This window comes from Solanum stenotomum, unplaced genomic scaffold, assembly GCF_019186545.1.
Source record: "Solanum stenotomum isolate F172 unplaced genomic scaffold, ASM1918654v1 scaffold22311, whole genome shotgun sequence".
Lineage (NCBI taxonomy): Eukaryota > Viridiplantae > Streptophyta > Magnoliopsida > Solanales > Solanaceae > Solanum > Solanum stenotomum.
The window spans coordinates 18,689-31,477 of NW_026026953.1; the positions used below are offsets into that span (position 1 = coordinate 18,689).

Below are 12,789 nucleotides of genomic sequence, written 5' to 3' on the forward strand. Positions count from 1 at the left end.
CTAACTTTTTATTTATATCTGTTATTTGGTCTTCTAGGTTTTTATTTAATTCTAACAAAGCAAATATTATCAAATTGTTTTGCTTTACACTTATAGAATCTGTTTTGCCTGGTGGAATGTAATCTGATAAACCTTCAGGGTTAGCTTGAAATTGTGCTGTTTTTCTAAGGACTTCTTTGTAAAAGAGATTGTTCATGAAAGGGTTAAGTCTTTTAGCTTACCGAGGTCTTTCTTAATCTCTTTTGTCTCTTTATAAAGGTTTTCTAGTTGGCTATTTAGTATTTCTAGAGGACTGTTATCAGTTATTTTATTTACTACTATGGTTTGTACTTTGGAAATTATATCTAATTGCTGATTTTTAAGAAAGTCAAAATTCTGTTCTATTTTTTCTAATGATTTGTTTTGTTTATGTTGCAGGGTTTCTATGGTTTCTATTATCTTTAGAAATCTTTCGTCTTTGGACTGACTATGTTCTGCTAAATTTATTATTAANTTTTGTTTATGTTGCAGGGTTTCTATGGTCTCTATTATCTTTAGAAATCTTTCGTCTTTGGACTGACTATGTTCTGCTAAATTTATTATTAAATCTGTAACCGTATTTAAGTGTTGATTCTCGCTATGTAAAATATGGTCCCCTTCTGCGAAATTACACTTAAGTAATGATCCAAATTTTAGTCTTCGATATTTCTTCTCTGAAACTATTTCTAAATCTAAGTATTCTAACCTCTTAATACTTCCTATTATGCTAAATATAAAGTTCTATTTTTGCAATCCTGTGTTTCTATTCTAATTTCTTTTATGTAGTGATAAACTCTTGCTCCTATAGTGGGTATTTGTAAATCTATTTGTCTTATTTCTTGATGTATAGAGGATATTTGATTTGATGTTAATAAATCTGAAAATAACCTTAGTTGTTCTGTATATAGTTGTCTTTGTTTTAACAGAAAATCGTATATATCTATATAGTTCTGTCTTATTTTTAATAGATACCAATGATATTCCTGGTTAGTTATAATCTGTTTTTCGTATGGCCTAAATTTTTTCTTATATAATCTAGATGACATATACCTTAACTTAGTATGTGCTTCGTTATTTATCCTAAGAGGAAATTTAAATTACTAATATGATTTCTTTGAACTTCTATACGTCTATTTGCGTGTTGGATAATACTATCTATACTATGTAGTTCCCACTTTAAAGCACTTAATAACTCTGGGTTGACTAAGGTTGGTCGGTTCGAAGAGTATAAACCTCCGTGGTTACAAAGTCTATCTGCTAGGTCTTTAGTTTCTAATATTTCTAGATATAAACTTAATGCCTCCTTAATTTTTAACCAATCTGTTTTAGTCTGTAATTCTCTATATAAGTACCAATAATATAACCTTAGTTGGTTAGCAAAAGGGTGTCTTTTCATATATTATCCTAAATAGTGTTCCCAAAATCTTCTTGCTCTGATACCAATATAATATACGTTTAAATTAATATAAGGTGTAAGTAAATAAGAGTAAGAATTTATATATAATATACGTTTAAATTAATATAAGGTGTAAGTAAATAAGAGTAAGAATTTATATATAATATACGTTTAAATTAATATAAGGTGTAAGTAAATAAGAGTAAGAATTTAGATTTAAACAAATAGGATAGTTTCTGTTAAGATGATGTAAACTGCGGTTGTAAAATTGGTTGTAAAATCCTACTCAGTACTCCCTCTTCCTGTTCCGTTATCTAGTATTAGTAGTTTTTTGTTGCTGAATCCATGTAATTTCTCCCAAAATTACTTTTTTTTTTTTTTTTTTTTTTTTTTTTTATTTTTTTTTTTTTTTTCCTTTTTTCTTTTTTNCTAGGTATTTACAGGTTAATCCATCGGGGTTACTAAGAGGGTAGAGAACTAACCATTTACTAAGAATAAATTAAAGAGTATATGAACATCATAATAACATATCATAATAATATGAACATTATATCATATATACACACATAATAACATACACATAATAACATAGTATATACATTTTAGGGAGAAAATTACTAGGATCTAGAAAACAGATAACTACTTACATGATAATGGTCGGAATGAGGTTTCCCTTTCGGGAGTCCCCGAGTGACCTTGCAACTACTTGGAAATTAAAACACACACTTTGTACACGAACACTTACTCACTCTCTTTTTTTTTTTTTTTGAAAGGGGAAGGGAATATGTAAACTTGAAAGGGAAAGAGAATATGTAAACTATTACAAACTTCAAACTTCTTTACTATGCTCTTCTTACACTTCGCTCCATCCTTCTTCTTGCAACATGACTCTTATTTATAGTAGAAGTCCCTCCGGATTTGAAATTCGGATTTCAATTTATATATAATTTTATTAAAAAATACGAATTCAAGTATCTCATATTTTAGCTATAAATTCACCTATGCTTGTAGTATATATATAGGCCTTCCTATCAAAACCCTAGCATTATCTTCATGAAATATATATATAATAAAATAATTGTTTGGCACATGTGTTCCTTATGCTGATGTTATCCTTGCCAGGGGGGCAAGTTTATGAATTTTTTATTTTTGAATATTGCTAGAAATTATGGAAAGTTGAGGATCACATATTTAATTGGAATAAACTCGCAGAATTACTTATTTCGTATTTATAGTGTTATTTTATTCCAAAGTGATAATAATTCTACAATAATTAATCTCATAATAACTTGTTATCCGACCAAATGAGCCTTTTTATCCGGCTCTCATATTCCATTAGGTCCCAAATGGAGGCCATTTCTTGTCTGGTCTTCTTGTCGTTTCCACATCATTTGAATGATATCTTGAGATATATTTTTAATTTGTTAGGGAGGCGATAAAATATCAAATCTATTGTGATTGTGAAATATATCTTTAATTTATCAAATTAAATTTTAGGCAAAAAAGAAAAAAGAAAAAGGAAGTTAATAAAGAGACTTTTTTTAAATTTTCTTTATAGATGACATAAAGTGAAACAAATGAGGGAAAATTTTAAAAAAATATTAGGAAAAACATAAAACTTGACATATGAGACGTGTCACATCATCTCTCCACAAACATGAATTATATAATATATAGAATTTTTTTAGAAATTCATTTACGCTTCAAAGCGACAAATAATTGACATGATTTTTCATAATTAGCTTTCATCCATACTGAAATTTCTTCACTTTTGAGTATAGTCCTTTCACAAGCCTCTTTTGCTATTTCACTTCCAAAATGATTAATTAAAAGTCCTTCTAAAACAGCTCTATCATTAAAGTCTTTGCATCAGCCTCATCCACAAGCTTTGATTGAGGATATGTTAACTCTATTTTCTCAATGCTAAAACAATCATTTTTCTCCACCACTTTAGTCATGTCTTCAACAGATGGAAAATACATTGGCAAATTGAATGAGTCAACTAAAGACTCATCTAACTTTCCCTGTGGAAAAAAATAAATAAATCTCAATTACGTTTATTACTTATTTATGTTTAATGAAATTCTGAACATATATACAAGGTCTGAGCCAAAGATATACTTACAAACTTATCTTCTAAAATATATCACGACTTATCATACTAGTTACGGTGTAAGATGAAAAGATAATAACCTGATGCGACATATGTTATTTATACATTTTAAATGAATTTCTTATCACAAATATAATATTGAATCTGAGCCAATGTTATGTCGAACCCATAACTTTAATATAATGGCAAGTCCACCCTTGCCTTTAGGTTAGCCTATGGAGTAATTTTTTTTTAAAGTGACGATATATATAACATAAACTAAAAATATATTTACTTACCCCATTCACTAAATCCGTAAGACTAGTGCCAAAGAATTTCATGAGACGTACATAACTTGAAAATGGTGTAATAAGCACTATCATTCCTCCATGAACAATTTCCTCAGCTCTATTGAATACATACTTTAATTTTTAGAACTACATGGTCAACTTTCTCTTCATGGAATCACAAATTTTCTCATTCAAACTACATAACAAGTAATTTTTTTATATTTACAAAGCTGTTTAATTCGCTATGTAAAGCATAATATAAGATATTAGCAAGGATAAGCAATGTTATTATTACTCACTTTAATTTCAAAGTAGGAAAAGTCATCGAGTACATTATAAAATTTTATTGAGTATCTTAGTATAATTGTTATTGTGTATGGACTCTTCAAACTTCAAAATCATGTTACAGTTGAAATTGGGATAAGTGTAAACAAGTTTGTAACATAAGAAGAAAAAAAAAAATCTCCAATAGTCCAATAACCAAAAGTTATAATCCACACATTTATTCATTCATTATTATTCATTGTACAAAAATAAGCATGCATTATAAATAGTATGTATGATAACTAGTATGTGAACCAAATAAGTCGGTAAATGGAAACGCTCCATACAATATGCATGTCACATCTAATTGTTTAAAATTAGGAAATATCCAATCATAGTATGGACCTTTCAAAATTCAAATTCATGATAGAAAAGTCCAAGTCATGTAATAATTGAAATTGGGAAAAGTGCAGACAAATTGTAATATAAGAAGAAAATAAATATATCTCCAATAATTCAAAGTTATAATTATCCACACAATTCCATATATTGATAATCAATAAAGCTGGCTATCAGCCCTACTTTGCTTTTTCGTTGGGTTGATAGACTCAAAGATATTATTAGCATGGTGTGCTATTGTCTCTTTTGAATCAAATATAGACAGATCGATTTTCTTTTAATTCAGTAAATATGGGATAATTTTTAAGTCATGTGATATTTTCAAAATTAAATAAAAATAGCTTTAAGATTTCCTATTAATTCAGTAAATATAGGTCTATTTATAACCTAAATTATAAATATGCATTTGTCATAAACTGTAACATGACTTGGACTTTATGGTTATTTTTAGATATTTCTTTAGCTATCATGAACACATTTGAAACAAACTGATAAATTTGACGTCGCATCGTTTGATTAAAATACTAGTTATACGTATGAATTATGATGCAAGATTCTTTATATGATGAATAATAGTAATGAATAGATTATTACATGATGAGTACATGGAATGTTATATAATGCATATAATTAATTGATTACTTAAGAGTCTGTTCAGAAGAATTTATTACTTATCATTTATAAGTTAGAAATTATAAGTTAAGACTTTTTATGTAGAAGGTATTTTTTTGTCTTAAAAGTTGATAAGATTAGTAAAAGCATATAGTACTTGGCCTCTTTTTGTTTCAAAATCACAAGAATACATTCTTAGAAAAGTGAAACAAATGAAGAAAATCCAAAAACATTAGACAAAACATAGTATTGGTCTGCGAGATGTGTCACATCATCACTCCATAGACCTAAATTATATAGAAATTAATTTACGCTTCAAAGCAACAAACAATATTCTTGGTTTCTCATTATTAACTTTCATCCATTCTGAAATTTCTTCACTTTTGAGAATTGTTCTTGCACAAGCTTCTTCTGCTATTTTACTTCCAAAATGACTGATTATAACTCCTTCTATAGAACTTCTTAGACTTGTCATTAAAGTTTTTGCATCAGCCTCATCCACAAGATTTGATTTGATATTTATCAACTCCATTATCTCAATACTAAAAAGTCCATTTTTCTCCACTACTTTAGTCATTTCTTGAGGAGAGGGATAATACAATGGCAAATTGAATGAGTCAACTAGAGATTCATCTAGCTTTCCCTATGGCAAAAGAAAAGAAACATCAATTACAAATGTATGCTCGGCGTTGTTTCAATTTATGTGAATATATTTTCTTTTTAATTTAATCTATTTGAAAAAATTGTTTTTCATATTTAATATCGTAAATACCAACTAAAGTGATTATCATAATACACATGATCAAAGAAAACCAAAAGGAAAAACATTGTCATATAAAATGAAATAGAGATTACCTCGTTCACCAAATCCATAAGACTAGAACCAAAAAATCTCATGAGACGTATATAACCCGAAAATGCTGTGATAAGCACCATCATTCCTCCTTGAACAATCTCCTCAGCTCTTACATTAAAGAATATTTCCATGTCCTTTTCAAATTGAGAAAAATAAGCATTCACTACTTCAACATTTGATGCATCAACATAGTGAATCAATCCCTTATTCCATGCTGGGGATTTCTCATCTACCAATTCTTTTGGAATCTTGGATAACCAATTTATACCGGAAGAAGAATGTACAAAATGTATAGATCGCGATGGAAATAACCTACCATAAAAAGATCCTGGAACTCCATATGCATAGTAGGATCGATCAAAGGGTAGTGATTGAAAGAGGATATTGAAATCATTAGTGACATGATCGTTGAAAAATATTTGAAATTCAGGAATATTATTAGTAAAATTTATGACTTGGTCTTGGTTTAATAAATACTTGTCCTTTAGAGCTTCTACAATATATTGCATTGCACTAAAAGTATTTGGTCCAACAGAACATCCCAACTCTGCAATACGTAATGTGTTAAGCTTTCGAATAATTGCATCTCTCACCATCTCCTTTGCACCATCTATCATTTCTTTCTGCATATATAGTCATGTTGATAGAAAAGTTCAGTTACTTTAATGTGACGACAAAAAATATTTATGGATGTTTGTGTTATAACATGTAAAGTTACTTATTTTACTATTATAGTGGGTAAACTACAATCAATTATTTAGTGTGATATAAAATTGTGTTTTACTTTTACTGTGGATAAATTCAATAACTATACAAATAATTGTTGTATGGCTTATTAGGATCAAATGTTTACTAGCATGCCAAAAGTTTTAGCTAATAATATGAACACAACTTTATTTATTAACTAACACCAAGTAAACATCACATTCTATCATAACTCCATCCGGAGCCATCCCAACCCACTCGCGGGCCTTGTCATAGGCCAGATGTTGGTGTTACCCAACAATCCTCCTCCCAACACCTGCCTCATGCAGCATGATGCTCTTGGGAATCGAACAATGATCTTGACTATACTACTTATTAGGATCAAACATTTACAACATTTACAATCATGCATGTCAAAAAATATAGCTAATATCAAAGGCATAACTTTATTTCTTAACTAAGTCCATCAAGCTAAGCAAGATCCATGTTTGATCATGACTCCAATATTATAGGCCACCGAGCCCCCTCGTGGACCTTGCCACAGACAGGAATTAAATTGGCATAATCCAACATTGTGCTTGATGAATTCTTAGTTTAGAGTTTAACATTCACTCACAAAAGAATTTTTTGTACAAAAATATGTGCTTGATATAAGTTGGATAACGCACTTTTATTATTTAAAAATATATTCTTAACACGCCCCTCACGTATGGACTTGATTTTTTTACAAGAATATGTGCTTATGTATAGTATATACTAGAGATCAATACCTGCAAATGGGAGTTTTTGGAGTCGCTGTAAACACCATCACCAGCATTCATGGGGAAAGATGTTGTCATTTTTGCTCAAATATGTGTTCTCTTCACTCATAAAGTAATCTTATAGATATGGACTTTGCATTCTTTAAATCCATGGCCCATGCTTTGTCATACAAGGATTTAGGATCGTAATTATTCCTTTCAAAATGATGGGTATATTTCAAAGCATAATTAATTATGAATTAAAATTTATCCAAATAAGGGGGAATTGACCTATATGAAGCAGTTTCATAAGCATCTCTTTCGAGAATATTAATAACAAAAGAAGAAGATACTTCAAAAATATAGAGTTTGTATAAGAAAAACTAATCTTGGTTTAACTAAAGACATTTAAGTAGTTGGTGGTTAATATCTACACTAAATTATTCTAGAATTTCAGTCTTAATATAATAAGTGGTTAATATCACTTGTATTATTATTCATCACATAATAATTTGTTTATCGTATAGTAATCTTATCTTATAATTTATATGTTTAACTAGTAAATGAACCAAACGAATCTATTTAGGACCAACAAAATCCAAGCGACCTATTTATGGAAATACTCCACAGTTCACATAATGTCAATAATATAACTAATGATAAACTTTAACATGAGTTGTGGTGTGTAGTGGTGAGATTGTTTGTAATGACCCTAAAGGTAATTTTTGGAAATTTTCATAAAAATGACCGTTTTACCCCTCCCGATAGTTGCCTCGAGTCCTAATGGTTGTATTTTCGAAGTTGGTTTGAAGGAAAATTGATGAAAAGTTGAGTTTTTGGAAAGTTGAGTTTTTAAGAGTTAAAGTTTGGTTAAAAGTGCTATTTCGAGTCATTTGGAGTTTCGAGACTCGAATCGGATTTCCGTCGATTTCAGTAGTTTTAGAATGTCGAAACGGGTCTATGAGAATATATGGAGTCGAATTTGGAGTTAAAACGAAGATTTGAGGTCCTAAGTTGCAAAAATTGTGAAATTTTGATCAAGAGTTGACTTTGGTCAACAAACGAGGTTCCGGTGCTCGAAATGGAATTCCGAGGGCACCGTTGGATTCAGGGGGTGATTCTAAGTCTAGAATGAGTCTTGATTGAATTTTTAGAGGCCCCGAGTGCGTTTCGAGTTTTTGAGCCTAAAGTTAGTTTCTTGACGCCTTATCGGATACCGGGTCAAGGAGACCTCGAATTNTAAAAAAAAAAAACAGGGAGATTTTCTTATTCAATGATTTGTGTCCGAGTTTCGTGGAAAAAGTCACGTTCCCCTGCTCGTCTCCACTATTCGCTGCCCGGAGAAAGGTAGCCTCTTATCCTTCGTAATATTCTTTTGCCTCTTCTTTCTATTCGGAATGATATCGTGATGTTTGAAATTTATATTTTTGGGTTGTTGGTTGTTGGCTGCTATTAGATTGATGTTGTTTGTGTGATATATCCATTCTTATATGATCCCGTTAATTAGTCGAGTCAAAGCTAGTGAGTTTGCATCTAAGTGTTGATGTTCCAGTCTGTTAGATGTGACCATTCTTTTCCTCCGTTTTCTTTAAATTTTCGTGATTATGTAGCAATATTTTGCCATGTTTGAACTAGTTTTGATGTTAAGATCGCATATTTGAAATTCCATTGTGTTAAGCTCTTCATGATTTACTAATCAGTGACCTTTATATGATTTGCAATCAGTTTAAGTACGGTATGAAATTAGTATATTGATTTTTCATATACGATAAAGTTTCCTATGTGTAGTTAAAATAATAGCATGTTGTTGTTAATATTCCTTGTCTGTCACGCTTGGCTATGAGTTCATTCCATCGTTGTCACTGCTTCTTTTATTGGAAAGCTCCAAACTCTATTGCTTTTAATTATTTAGTCCTAATATGCTTTCAGATGATGTAACATATGTCAAAATATGGTTAATGTCTACATTATTTCTTTAGTTAAAACTGAAGCTAAAAAATAAAATAATAATAATAATAATAGTAAATAAGTGGTAATAGCGAGATGAGTAATTTTCGTATTTGGGAGCTTGTTATTCTGGAAATGGTCATATGTGTATGTAGGCGTGCATGAGTTTGTTAGTTATAATTGCACATGATTATGGAATAAGCATGGTCTGTTGACTTCCCTTTATAGTAGAATAATAATGGAGCATAGGGTATAACTTCCGTTTTGCTTAAAAAATACATGTTGTGTGAAGCGTGATATTTTACAAAGCTCATTGTGCTCTCACAACTATTTTCTGTCAATTGATTGCTATGTTATTTAATTTCAATCTATTCATTTTGTTTTATTAAGTACTAGAAGAGTGAGTAAAGATTTGGATATCGACCTGTGCGCTTACTGTAATTATTTATTTTTTATGATGTTTGTCTTTTCATTAAGTGTTGCTTTAGGTCCTTAATCCTTTCATATTTTTACAAATAATCTCCCTTTGGTTCTGATTTCTGTGGCACCTCTTGAATTTGGAGGGTTAATTTTAAATAAATTTTGACATAAAATTTGTAATAATGATAATAGTAAAATTTACGTATCTGAAAACTACGCAAAATAAAATAAAATATTGCAAGTCATAATAATAAACCACTCTAAAATATTTTAAAATGCATTTTTGACTAACCGTTTAGAGTGTATTTTTTCCATCTAAATAGTACTTTTTATATAGGTTTTGAATATCTACGTTTTAAATTTAAATATTAATTTATTTTAATCTGATTTAATTTCAAAAATTTATGACAAGCATTTGAAATGAAGGGAGTAGTGAATTACCTCCTTATTTAAACTACGTGATTATTTTTCGAAAACTATGTACATTAATTTACCAAAATGCTATTGGACTTAATCATATTAATTTATAGTTAACCTGCTTACCTTTATATTGTGATATACATACTCCAATCACATATAAAAATATTATTAGTATATGAGGCAATTGCAAATAATTCAGAGCATCATTATGATAATAAGTTCCTTTTAAAAAATAATAATAATAATAATAAATAAATTAAATGTGAATAGAGATAGGGAATAAAAGAAACCTCTATTAATGGAAGCAATTGAACCCTTCATTTCAATTATAAAAGATAGTGATCAATCCTTTAGTTTATACTCATCTATGTTATTAAATCAACATATATTTTTGTAGGACCCGTGCTTGCACGGGTTTGCCGTCGTCTAGTACTTGAAATATATTTAAGTATGTGCCCTTGGATATATTACTGTTTACTATTTTATAATTGATGAATCATGTTATCGTTTAGAGCTAAGGTGTGAAAGATCTTATTATTATTGGATACTAATTCTTTTCTTTCTTTTTTTCTTGTTGCATGTGAAATCTGCCCGAGTCCTCATGGACTCTACCCTTGCATTTTCTCATTGGGCCACAGAGGTCCAATCCTTTATTCGAGTCTAACGACCATTTAAAATCAACGTACAGGTGTTCGGAGCAGATACACGAGATTTGTATACACTAGTACACATCTAGTGTGTACGAAAGAGGGAAATAGGCCTAAAGGCCCCAAATTCCGCACAAAAAAGTTGTATTTTGTTATTTTGGGCCTAAGCCCTTGTCCTTTTAATTGCTATTATTGTGTTAGTTTAGGACAGGTACAGGTGATTCAAATGGGCTAAAAGGCCAAAACGGAAATGGGCCCAAGTACTGGTCCAGGCGGACAGAAAAACCATACTTGGGCCCAAGTCTATTTCCCTATTCATTTTTATTATGTTTACTTGTTAATATTTGTCGTTAATTTTAAGGTCGAAAATATTCAAATCCCCGAAAGACACCCATTTTGAATTAATTATTTAACTAAATTACTCATCTTTTACTGGACTTAAAAAATAAATAAACAATAAATGAATAAGTTTATGAAACACTTCACTTAGGTAATATTTCATTATACTTCTATTAAAATAGGTCTCAACTATAAAGTAGTTCACTTTTGCAATTCAAGATAAATTAAAATATTTTAGCTAAATAATTAATTGCCGGATAATCGCATATTAGCGGGCATTTCGGATGCTTTCAAACACTTCCCGAAATGCTAATATGAACCCCGAACCCCCTTAATTATTTTTCATTAGATTTTCTGTTTTTAATCTTTTGAAAAATCGGTTTTCTTAATTTCCTTTTAAAAATTAAGTGGTGACTCTAAACCAGTCTTAAATTCATTTCTAAATAAATCAGCATGCCAAAAGTTTTAGCTAATAACATGGACACAACTCTATTTATTAACTAACACCAAGTAAACATCACATTCTATCATAACTCCATCTGGGGCCATCCCAACCCACTCGCGGGCCTTGTCATAGGCCAAATGTTGGTGTTACCCAACAATCCTACTCCCAACACCTGCCTCATGCATCATGATGATCTTGGGGATCGAACAATGATCTTGACTATACTACTTATTAGGATCAAACATTTACAATCACGCATGTCAAAAAATATAGCTAATATCAAAGGCATAATTTTATTTCTTAACTAAGTTCATCAAGCTAAGCAAGATCCATGTTTGATCATGACTCCAATATTATAGGCCACCCAACCCCCTCGTGGACCTTGCCACAGACAGGAATTAAATTGGCATAATCCAACATTGTGCTTGATGAATTCTTAGTTTAGAGTTTAACATTCACTCACAGAAGAATTTTTTGTACAAAAATATGTGCTTGATATAAGTTGGATAACACACTTTTATTATTTAAAAATATATTCTTAACACACCCCTCACGTATGGACTTGATATTTTTACAAGAATATGTGCTTATGTATAGTATATACTAGAGATCAATACCTGCAAATGGGAGTTTTTGGAGTAGCTGTAAACACCATCACCAGCATTCATGGGGAAAGATGTTGTCATTTTTTCTGAAATATGTGTTCTCTTCACTCATAATGTAATCTTATATATATGGACTTTGCATTCTTTAAATCCATGGCCCATGCTTTGTCATACAAGGATTTAGGATCGTAATTATTCCTTTCAAAATGATGGGTGTATTTTATTTTCAAAGCATAATTAATTATGAATTAAGATTTATCCATATAAGGGGGAATTGACCTATATGAAGCAGTTTCATAAGCATCTCTTTCGATAATATTAATAACAAAAGAAGAAGATACTTCAAAAATATAGAGTTTGTATAAGAAAAACTAATCTTGGTTTAACTAAAGACATTTAAGTAGTTGGTGGTTAATATCTACACTAAATTATTCTAGAATATCAGTCTTAATATAATAAGTGGTTAATATCACTTGTATTATTATTCATCACATAATAATTTGTTTATCGTATAGTAATCTTATCTTATAATTTATATGTATAACTAGTAAATGAACCAAACGAATCTATTTAGGACCAACAAAATCCTAGCGA

General features: G+C 30.0%; 1 pseudogene; it reads right to left on the reverse strand.

The window, feature by feature from the left end:
• Positions 1-3,106: 3,106 nt before the first annotated feature.
• On the reverse strand, positions 3,107-12,345 carry LOC125851112 (loganic acid O-methyltransferase-like; annotated as a pseudogene).
• Between the last annotated feature and the right edge of the window lie 444 nt (positions 12,346-12,789).